Below are 10,132 nucleotides of genomic sequence, written 5' to 3' on the forward strand. Positions count from 1 at the left end.
ATTCATTGGCTATTGGTATGGCAATAGCATCAGTGGCTCACCGGGATTCCATGACCATGTCTCCTTTTCTTATTCATGAATCCTGTGCTGGTGGCCAGGATTGATAAGTGGTGTAGGAGCTACTATGTCAGCTCTATGCCACCTAAGTCTTCACTTATGCACTGGCCAGTTAAGCTAGACAATCTTATCATACAAGTGAATCAAGATCTAGCCCTCTAGTAAGAGTTCTGTCTCCTTTTGTTTGTGCATTTCAACGTGATAATACTCTGCATGGAGAGCACATAATAAGATAATTCTATTGACACGAATGAAAAGTCTAAATAGTGATGAGATGAGCGCTCCTCTTTAACACCATTCAGATTGTCAAAAGAATTGGAGAATAATCCCTCTGTACAGTCTTCTCCAATGCTGCCATTATGCAGCTGTTGGATAATGGTGGCTATTTTATCCAGGCATCCAAATTTTCTCAGGACCCAAGTCCTTCCCAATACAAGGCCAGCTAACTATCTCAAAAGCTTTCATCAGGTCAAACAGACAATAGAAAGGTCTATATTTTGTTCAATGTATTTTTTATGTAATTGTTGAGCAGAAAAGTTCATACCAGAAGCGTATCATTGTGATTAAAAAAATCACTTCAACCCAGGTTCTCTCCTCATTTACATCCATGAGCCTCAACTGAAGTGGAGAAACTGATTTTGGCCCAGTGATTTCTGCTCACAGTATAGCACTGTTTCTTAATGATCTTTTTGCTCAGTAACTACAGTAAATGCTAATAGAACATGATAGAGACCTTTACAGGAACTCTTACTGATCTTACACAAAACTTGGGGATACCCCCTGTAAATGTTAAGTTACTGGAAAATAAATCAAAAGGCAAAGTGCATTATTACTCCCAACATTTTTAAAATAACATTTAATAAAATAAACAATCACTTCATCTGCAAAAATGTATAAGTCCTTAATGATTGTTGTTTAAATCATTTTTGAAAAATTAAATAAAGGATCCATAATTAAGCAGACAGCTGCAACATTACATAGCAAAATTAATTAGAATTGTTAATCTTTGAAAAAAATTAAAATGAATACAATAAATACGTTGAAGGTATTCTCAAAGGGAAATTGACACAGGATGTTGAGAAACTAGAGCTATCCAGCTAAACAATGATGAAGAGTAAATGTAGGAGTAAAAGTGCTTGGGAGAAAAGGATCAGAGAGAAGAACTCTTCCCAATAGTTTCTACCAAGGGAAGTGTTGCCCAGCAGGTGAATTACTACAGTCTGGAGCGTTTCATTATCTATTAGAATGACATTTTTGTTAACGATAGGTTGATTTAATCTAAGTGATAATTGGTTTAATGTGAGCTGTTTTATAGGAGAAAAATGACACTGTCACTTGAGATCTCCTCCTTCTTCTCATACCTTGCTCTCATGTGAAGGACAGGGACCCAAGTCTGGACCTTTATCAGGTGTATCACAAAATGTAGAGTTTGATATGGATTGCAATCTGTTTAGGGAGGGACTGTATTTTCCTTTTTGTTTATTCAGACTCAACCACACTGGGGGTGCTCAATAAATTATTATTATATTTACAGCATGCACAGATGTTGCCCTGGAAATTATTAAGAAAAAAAAATATAAAATGAGCACATTACCCCAGCTTCCCATAAGGTTTCACTGTTGCAAAAGGGGTTTTCATTTTAAGCCCATCCTATCTCAGTCATTCTTCTGCAGAGCAGCACTTCCTTTGTCACAAAGGTATGTCAGCACAAGGGACATTTTCAGCACATTTTCAAAATAATGATGATGTTAATGGAGCGACCCCAGTCATGTAATTATTATATTGGTGACAAGTATTTTCAAAGTTCAGGGTTTCATGTTTCATTCATATAGTCTTAATAGGTAAATTAATCCCTGGCAACATGGCTAACATAAGGTCTGGGTACCACTTAAATTCTCAACTAGTATGTAAATGGGTAATTAAATGGTGTATAGGCCTTGTACTGGACTGCTGCATGGGTTGATTTTATTCATATAGTGGATAACTAAATGATGATGATCTCTGTTACATCTAAGCATTACTATTTTCCTTTACGTTTATTTTTCTCTTTCTTTATACTAAGTATGCTGTGTTTCTTTCCAAAAGATACAATTGCTAAAAATATCATTAACAGAGCACCAGAATGGGAAAAAGCAATTGTACAATTCTTATTCACATTAAAGAATACTTATGTAGGCAAACAACCCTGTTAACTTTGAGTGGGACTAATCACACAGTTTGGGTTGCCATGTAGGACCTCGGAGCTTGAACCTTTATCAGATGTGTGTCTGAATTCTATTGAGTTCAGTGGGACTAATTGTGTGAATAAGTAAGTAAGCTCAGTGTGACTGTCAGGGTTTCAGAATCATGTCACAATTAATGTTTTATTTATTATCTGATTCCTGTTTTACATTGTAAATAAATTCTCATTACAGTAGCTTCAGCCCTACTCTGTAGGAAAAGGACAGAATTAATTTGTGTAAAGGCAGAAATGTAGCTTTGGAATAGTAACAGAAGAAATCTGAAAGGAAACCTACCAGGCATCCTCTTCGCAGGATCTTCAAAAAGAGCACACAGTAGATTATGGACTGGAACAGAAGGCTTTTTGAAAGAAAAGTATACTTTGTAAAATTGCTTGTATTGATTTAAAGCTTCCTTTTTATGTTAGCTGGCAGAAGTAGTAGCATCACAACAACAATGTTGTGAAGTGGCAGATATAAAACAAAGTACGGCTAAGTAAAAAAATAATTTGTGAAACAAAATCTAAAAGAATCTTTCTCCAAGAAGAGAGTTTGATTTTAAGTCTAAATAGTCCATTCCCTGACAATACTGACATATTTCTGACCTACAGTGCTCTATGAAAAATACATATTTCTGTTTCTAGAAGGGGCAAATCAGAACAAAAGATCTGATATCTCATTTTGTAGTGCTTATTCTGCTTAATCTTCCCCCCTCTTATCAATGGCACCCCATATGGCAGTAATTAACCAACGGCTACAATGTCCAGTCACAGAGGACCAAAAGCTTTGCTTTCTTTTTTATTTAAAATACAAGTAACATGCGGACAATGCTAATAGCTTTAACTATTCCCAATTGGAGGGCTTAAAATTTGCATTTACTTTAAATCCTGGGTGATCTAGTTCCAGGTTGAGGCTCCGGTGAAAGAGGGAGAAAAAATATGGTAGTAACCCTTAACAGCATTTATGGAATACAGTTTCTGGCTAGGCACCTGTAAATAGTCACAAATCTAATTTTCTGACAGAATGAGCATGATTTTTTCTTAATTTGTCAATTACTGCTGGAATAGCTCACTGTTTTTAACATTATAAAGAAGACTGGAAGTCATCAAGTCAGAGTACTCCATTGAATCAGGCAGTAACAACTCCTCCAATCGATTTTGTCATTTGTTGACCACTTTAGGTTTTCTAATCTTCTGATTTGTGATCCCTGAGCGGCCTTTTCCAGGTTGCAAATAGGAAACTCTGCAAAGCTGTACGTGTATTTATTTTTGACCAATTAGCTTTCCAACAATCAATATATTTTTCATGAAAAGATGTTAAATGGTTAGCTTGTCATAGTCTGGATATTAAGCTATTAAATTCAGGGAGGGCAGTGTGCGCTTTTGAAGTGCTAAATGTGTGTGAACAATCTCAGGCACATACGTGTTTGCAATACATATACACCATGGGGGAGATTTTCAAAAGCACAAAAAGGAGTTAGGCATCTATCTTCCACTGATGTCTAATGAGGCTTGTGCACCTACATGTGTTTTGTGCCTTTAAAAATTTCCCTCCATACCTTTGAAATAAAGCAAAAGATGTTGAATACAACTGCAGAAGTTTTCTAGGTCTTTAAATGCAAGAGAAAAAAGGAAGAAGCTAGAACATTATACAAGATGAGATGTGAAATGAAGTCATACAGGATGACAGAACTGCTCAAGCATTAAATAATTACTTTCTCAATGCATTTACATGTAGCATGGCACAGCACCTGAAGAATGCCTTCTCACGAGCAGTGAACTGAAAAAGTTTGATCTAGAGCCGTATGTTAATGAATAGTGATATTCAGTGGCCCAGATGCAATGGCAGGTATACTTAATGTAGGGAGTCTTCCAAATAGATTATTATTATTTTATTTTTTTGAAAAATAAAATGGTGTCATGACACCACTAATCAGAAAATTTATATCAATACAAATAATTCTGGTGGCATAGTAAAAATGGCTGATGGGTAAGTCAGATGAGGTGAAATTCAAAAGTAAAAGAAGCAGTGAGAGGAAAAAAGGCATCCTTTAAAAAGTGGAAGATAAATCCTAATGAGGAAAATAGAAAAGAGCAGACACTTTGGCAAATGAAGTGTAAAAATATAATTAGAAAGGCCAAAAAAAATTTGAAGAACAGCTAGCCAAGGACTCCAAAAGTAATAGCAAAAAATTTTTTAAGTACATCAGAAGCAGAAAGCCTGTCCCCAGTGGGGACACTGGACTATCGAGATGCTAAAGGAGCACTCAAAGACAATAAGGCCATTGTGGAGAAATGAATTCTTTGCATTGGTCTTCACTGTTGAGGATGTGAGGGAGATTCCCAAACCTGAGCCATTCTTTTTGGGTGACAGATCTGAGGAAATGTCCCAAATTGAGGTGTCATTAGAGGAGGTTTTGGAAAAAATTGATAAACTAAACAGTAATAAGTCTCCAGGACCTGAGGGTATTCACCCAAGGGTTCTGAAGGAACTCAAATGTGAAATTGCAGGACTATTAACTGTCATCTGTAACCTATCATTTAAATCAGCTTCTGTACCAAATGACTCGAGGATAGTTAATGTGACGCCAATTTTTAAAAAGGGCTCCAGAGGTGACCTGGCAACTGCAGGGCAGTAAGCCTCACATCAGTACTGGGAAAACTGGTTGAAACTATAATAAAGAACAAAATTGTCAGACACATAGTTGAACATAATTTGTTGGGAAATAGACAACATGGTTTTTGTAAAGGGAAATCCTGCCTCACCAATCTATTAGAATTCTTTGAGGGGGTCAACAAGCATGCGGGCAAAGGAGATTCAGTGGATATAGTGTATTTAGATTTTCAAAAACTCTTTGACAACTTCCCTCACCAAAGGTTCTTAAGCAAAATAAGCAGTCATGGGATAAGAGGGAAGGTCCTCTCATGGATTGGTAACTGGTTAAAAGTTAGGAAACAAAGGGTACGAATAAATGGTCAGTTTTCAGAATGGAGAGGTAAATAGCGGTGTCCCCCAGGGATCTGTACTGTGCCCAGTCATATTTAACATATTCATAAGCGATCTGGAAAAAGGGGTAAACAGTGAGGTGGCAAAATTTGCAGATGATACAAAACTACTCAAGATAGTTAAGTCCTGCAAAGACTTAACTGAAGACTGCGAAGAGCTACAAAAGGATCTCACAAAACTGGGTGACTGGGCAACAAAAGGGCAGATGAAATTTAATGTTGATAAATGCAAAGTAATGCACATTGGAAAACATAATCCTAACTATACATATACAATTATGGGGTCCAAATTCGCTGTTACAACTCAAGAAAGAGATCCTGGAGTCATTGTGGATAGTTCTCTGAAATCATCCACTCAATGTGCGGTGGCAGTCAAAGAAGCGAACAGAATATTGGGAATCATTAAGAAAGGGATAGATAATAAGACAGAAAATATCATATTGCCTCTGTATAAATCCACGGTATGCCCACACCATGAATACTGCGTGCAGATGTGGTTGCCCCATCTCAAAAAAGATATATTGGAATTGGAAAAGGTTCAGAAAAGGGCAACAAAAATGATTAGGGGTATAGAATGGCTTCCGTATGAGGAGAGATTAATAAGACTGGGACTTTTCAGCTTGGAAAAGAGGCACCTAAGGAGGGATATGATAGAGGTCTATTAAATCATGAGTGGTATAGAGAAAGTAAATAAGGAAGTGTTATTTACTCCTTCTCATAATACAAGAACAAGGGACCACCAAATGAAATTAGTAGGTAGCAGGTTTAAAACAAACACAAGAAAGTATTTTTTCACACAACACACTGTCAACCTCTGGAACTCCTCGACAGAGGGTGTTGTGAAGGCCAATACTATAATGGGGTTCAAAAGGGAGCTAGATAGATTCATGAAAGATAGGTCCATCAATGGCAATTAGCCAGGATGGGCAGGAATGATGTCCCTAGCCTCTATTTGCCAGAAGCTGGGATTGGGTGACAGGGCATGGATCACTTGATGATAACCTGTCTGTTCATTTCCTTTGGGGCACCTGCCATTGACCACTGTCAGAGGACAGGATACTGGGCTTGATGCACCTTAGGTCTGACCCAGTATGGCCATTCTTATGTTCATCCCAGTTCAAAAGATCTGCACATGTCCTGTGTACCATATAAATCCCATATAAGCCCTATTTTGAGGTCTTAAATGGTACATAGGACCAATGTGGGTGAATTTCACCTAGAGAACAGCTATTTATATCTGAGCAAGCTATATAATTCCTAATATAATAGTGTTTTTTGGCACCTTTTATACACTTCATTTTGAATATCACAGCTAGATGACAGAAACATATGACTAGATTGTTTTTTGGGACAGGAATTTTCATTTTCTGTGTTTGTACGGCACCTACCACAATGGGGTCCTGATCCATGATGGACGCTCCTTGGCACTATGATGCTACTGCTTTTACTGATGACAGTAAATGGGTATATTTCACCATTTTTAAAAACTATGGTCATTTCCCTTAATTGTGTGCCACATCAATGTTAAGTATGCATTGTTATATGTTCTAACTGAATCTAGGCTGTCTCATTGTTAATTATCAGTCTAACTTTAACATGTATTTTAAAAAATAAAATCAGGCCAATAATGTGAGTGGACATCCACATTCCACCAAATTAGGTCATCTTAAGTAAAATTAATCGAACCAGAGTAGCTCGTGTAGCTTGTTCCCCAGAGACTTAAGGTCTGGTGAACAGGTTTCTCTATGCTTGCATGAAAAAGCTTGCAGCATTGATGTCTTTAATCAGGCTCTCAGTAAGCTTTAAATCTGCCAATACTTATTAATGTGTACTTGGAGTATGTGGTGTTGTCAACGTGTATCTAGTCAGGGGATGGGAGTGGGGTGTAGAAGAAGATGGACTAACTTTGCAAATCAAGAACTAAAACATTAGGCCAGATCCACAGCTAGAATAAATTGATGTAGCTCTATTGGCTTCAATCAAACTAAGATGATTTGCATCAGCTGAGGATGTGATCCATTGTATTTAGATGAAAGTTGGCCTGTTTTTACCAAAGATGCTGAGATCACACCATGACTGGGAGAATGATCTGTGCTCGGAAACTCTGTTCACATTGTGGATTTAAGTGCATAACTTTAGCCACCTAGTTTCTCCATAAAGTCACAAGCTTCATCGACCCTTCTGAAATGTGAGAAACGAGCTCACTTAGGGCCTATTTTGTATTTGCCTTTCTATAAAGCATAAGGCATTGGTCATTGCTGTATGCAGGATGCCATACAAGTTGAACAATGGTTAGATCTGTTACAGTAAGTCTTTTGCTTTTATGTTATTTTCCCATTTAATTATTTTCTGTACCTTTATTGTAGATATATGACTAAAGGAAAGTGACAGAGATATTTTAGTGGTTGTTATTAGAGATTGCCAGCCTATTATTATTTACAAATAACATCTGTTAAAAATTCTAGATTTGTGTGGTTAGACGCATTTGTGAACTGATCCTGATTTTATTCAAATTTATAAACTTCATTGCTGAATAATTTGGATCAATAATGTTCAGACTGCAGATCATCCACTAGTTGCTCACATTGAAATTGTTTGCTTAGTCTTATGTGGTTGTTTACTCTAAAATGCATGATATTATTTGTGCTCCCTGGTCAGATGTCTGAAGTATTCTGAACAGGAGCATAGCAAATAATGACTAACAAATAACATCCTTCCAGTGAAACAATTGTTTTGTGCTGGAATTTGTGACACAGTGAGGACTACAATATTTTCATGCATACATAGGCAGTTGTCCAAATGCATAAAAATAATCAATTTTATCCTGTGAGTTCTAACAAATCAAATTTCCTGGCTAATATTTTCCAAATTATGAATGATCTTGGATCATTTAGTTTTTGGGTACCCAGCTCCAGCATCTTAAAAGGCCCTGATTTCCAGAAGGTAGAGGCTGTATACTTCATGAAAATTGGGCCTGTTTTTGGTCTCTCAATTTGAACACCAAAAACAAAGGCACCCAAAATCAATAGTCATTCTTCAAACCAATGATTAGTGGTTTTATTGTTGAAAATATCTGTGTTTTACATTTTTGCTCTGAGTAGCAATGGTTATTACAAAATTTCTGGGACTTGAAATTTTGGAGAATTAAGGGTTTTTAATTTAAAGAGTCATTATTATGTTGATGGCACAAGGTAAAAAAAAAAAGAAAAGAAAAAAGGAACATAATCAAAAGGAAACTAAAACTTTTTGCTTAGATGGGAAGCACTGATTTTCAAGATTTTGTCTTACAGAGCCTATGTGGAAATAGGCAAAAATTAACAAAATTCCTATGTATTTGTATATTCCAATTTGCCTATGTAAATTACAGTCCAATTGTGGTCTTGCTTCATACACCTCTCCATGCATTTGGATGTAATTTCAGCCACTATGTCAAATCATTATGAGTTTATTATTCACCTGTCTTAATAACACCATAAATTAATTAATTTGGTGTTTTTGAGGATGTGCACTGTATTATACCTGGTTTCAATAGCTGATGGACAGTGAACAAAATCTCGTATTTTGTTACAAAATCTAGACAGATTATTTGATCTCAAAGAACAATGTAACAGATTGAACATTCTTTATGAATTATCATTTAAGAGTGGGAAACACATGGAAATTCAAATAAAGAGGAATGAAAAACTTTTGGCACTAATAGTGATCTTTTAGATTTAGTGCAGTTGATATTTATTATGATCCAAAATGTGGCATTCAAAGGTGCAGATATACAGCCTAAGTTCTGAGTAGCCAGAGAGGGGAGGCCTCTGAGTTAGGTCACACTGGATGTCTGCATTGGTGAAGGGCTGATTATACCTGTGGTTCAATTGTAGCAAGAGGTATCCTTCCCCTTGCTACCCCCCCCCAGGCTTCTAGAAGTATTATGCCTCTGAAAGGCACAATACCTATGGCAATCAGTGAATGTGCTTCTTCCCAATCCCAGTGCAGGCACAACTGAGAGCTTAATTTTCAAACAGGCTATGCCAGGCTTAATCTTGCAAATGGTTGCTTATGTAAATAGTTTTACCTCATGGGAGTATTTCTGTTGACTTCAAAGAGGCTATTCATGTGAGGAAGAATTTGCAGGAATTGCCCCTATCTTTAAAAAAAAAAAAGAAATGCGAACACACGCTTAATTGAAAAAATTGGAAGAATTAAAGAAAATGGACACAAGCACTATAAATGTCTTTTTTCTAAAGAGATCTTACAGCCATAATGGTAGAGATATAAGCATTACTTATAGTCTTTAAAAGTATGTAAATTCTCAAACTCAGTCTTAATGATTATTGGGATTGTAGCAAGATTTTAATGCACCACATCACCTACCCCAATTTAAAATACTGGCTTTATAATTCAAGATGCCTACAATGGATTTTTTTCAGATATTTTGGAATTAAAAGCATTTAGACATGTTAATTTTGTTTCTTTCTCATCACATGATTTTGCATAGTTTTTAAACCTTCCAAGCATCACTAAGGCTATTCCACTGTGAATGAAATTAATTGCACAGCAAATCATCATAGCTGCCATGGTGAGATGCTAATAACCACAAACACTTTGTATAGTGTACAACTAGTTATTTAGCAACATTGTATATAATCAGATTACTGTTACATTTTATAGTGTACTTAGTGCTGGTGAGTGGTGCCTTCCTGACTGCTCTAGAGAGTAAAGTACTTTACTTATTCACTCCACAGATATAGCAGGGGCAGCACAGTGAAAGCCTCCCCATCTTATCTGCCAGTGTGCTAAGCGCCTCAGCCCTGATTGTGGAGGGACATTTCTGGTGTGAAGAGGATAGTTCAGAATCCA

This window comes from Chrysemys picta, chromosome 8, assembly GCF_011386835.1.
Source record: "Chrysemys picta bellii isolate R12L10 chromosome 8, ASM1138683v2, whole genome shotgun sequence".
Taxonomy (NCBI): Eukaryota; Metazoa; Chordata; order Testudines; family Emydidae; genus Chrysemys; species Chrysemys picta.